The sequence below is a fragment of the Otolemur garnettii genome, unplaced genomic scaffold (genome assembly GCF_000181295.1).
Source record: "Otolemur garnettii isolate 467f Iridium unplaced genomic scaffold, OtoGar3 scaffold00054, whole genome shotgun sequence".
NCBI classification, from domain to species: domain Eukaryota; kingdom Metazoa; phylum Chordata; class Mammalia; order Primates; family Galagidae; genus Otolemur; species Otolemur garnettii.
Genome location: NW_003852449.1, coordinates 715,259 through 717,064, shown reverse-complemented (window position 1 = coordinate 717,064; position 1,806 = coordinate 715,259). Strand labels below are relative to the sequence as shown.

The 1,806-nt window shown below is 44.2% G+C and overlaps 1 protein-coding gene across 1 annotated transcript in view; it reads right to left on the bottom strand.

The window, feature by feature from the left end:
* Positions 1-1,806, bottom strand: part of DLGAP5 (DLG associated protein 5) — a 53,900-nt gene that overhangs the window by 38,789 nt on the left and 13,305 nt on the right. The gene's annotated exons all lie outside the window — the stretch shown is intronic.

The window sequence follows — 1,806 nt, the reverse complement described above, 5'->3', positions numbered from 1 at the left end:
AAAAAAAAAAAAAAAATACAACTTTATTTCCCCAAATTAAATGAGATGAAGAAAAAGCTTTCCACTGTATAAACTTCCTTACATTCTTTTTCAGAATCATAGAACTTAGGCTGGGTGCAGTGGCTCACACCTATAATCCTAGCACTTTGGGAGGCTGAGGCAGGTTGACTGCTTGAGCTCAGGAATTTGAGACCAGCCTGAGCAAGAGTGAGACCCTGTCTCTACTAAAAATAAAAAAAATCAGCTGGCATCATGGTAGGCACCTATAGTTCTATAGTTCCAGCTACTCAGGAGTCTGAGACAAGAGGATCACTTTAGGTTGGCTGCTGTGAGCTAAGATGATGCCACAGTGCTCTACCCAGAGGATAAAGTGAGACTCTGTCTCAAAAATAATAATAATAATAATAATAATGATAGACTCATAGAATTTGGAAATGTTGCCAGGCACAGTGGGTCGAGCCTGTAATTCCAGCACTCTGGGAGGCCAAGGCAAGAGGATTGCTTGAGCTCACTAGTTTGAGACCAACCTGAGCAAAAAGCAAGACCCTGTCTCTACTAAAAATAGAAAAACTGAGGTGGGGGAGTGCTTGAGCCTGAGTTGGAGGTTGTTGTGAGCTATGACACCACAGGACTCTACCCAGGGCAACTTGAGACTTTTTGGTCTCAAAAAAAAGGAAAAGTCTCTGTCTCTCTCTCTCTCTAGAGAAAGAGAGAAACGTTAATAATAAGCTATCCAAAATAGCTGACTACACTTGGGGAGGCTGAGCATCACTTGAGGCCGGAATTCAAGTCCAGCCTGAGTAAGAGTGAGACCCTATCTCTATAAAAATTAGAAAAATTAGCTGGCTGTGAAAGACTCACTGAAAACGCCACCATCTCAGTGAGGTCCTCCTTGATTGCTCCAATTAAAACATTCTACCCCACACCTACTTCCAATATTCTCTATCGCCTTTCTTTCTTTTTTTTGTTTTAGACCAAGTCTCACTTTCTCGCCCTCAGTAGAGTGCTGAGTGCTGTGGCATCACAACTCATAGCAACCTCAAACTCCTTGGCTCAAGCGTTTCTCTTGCCTCAGCCTCTCCTGTAGGTGGAACTACAGACGCCCACCACAACACCCAGCTATTTTTGGAGATGAGGTCTCGCTCTTGCTCTGGCTGATCTGGAACCTGTAAGCTCAGGCAATCTACCTTCCTCAGCCTCCCAGAGTGCTGGATTACAGGCAGGAGCCACTGTGCACGGCCTCTCCTTTTTTATCTCTCCCATAATACTCATGGCCATCTGACATATTATATGTGTATTTTTTTTACTGCCTATCTTACCTGTAAGTTTCATAATGGCAGGAAATTTTGTTTCCTCGCTAGTGTATTCCAGAACCTAGAATAGTGCCAGGAACATGGCAGTGAAGGAAAAGCTATGTGCATCCATGAAACTTAGCTTCCTCACCTGATAAAGAGGCATACTAGTTCCTCTTCACCCACTTCGCTTTCATTTGGAAACCCCTCTAATACCTATTATGGTATTTTGAAGACTGTTCAAGTTTGTAACATCCACCCTATGTACTTTCTACGCCATCTGCATTCTATGGAATACATAATAGAAGCTCAATGGACAGGCTCGGCGCCTGTAGGACAGTGGTTATGGCGCCAGCCACATACACCAAAGGTGATGGGTTTGAACCCAGCCTGGGCCAGCTAAACAACAATGACAACTGCAACAAAAAATAGCCCAGCATTGTGGTGGGCACCTGTAGTCCCAGCTACTTGGGAGGCTGAGGCAAGAAAATCGCTTGAGCCCAAGAGTTTGAGC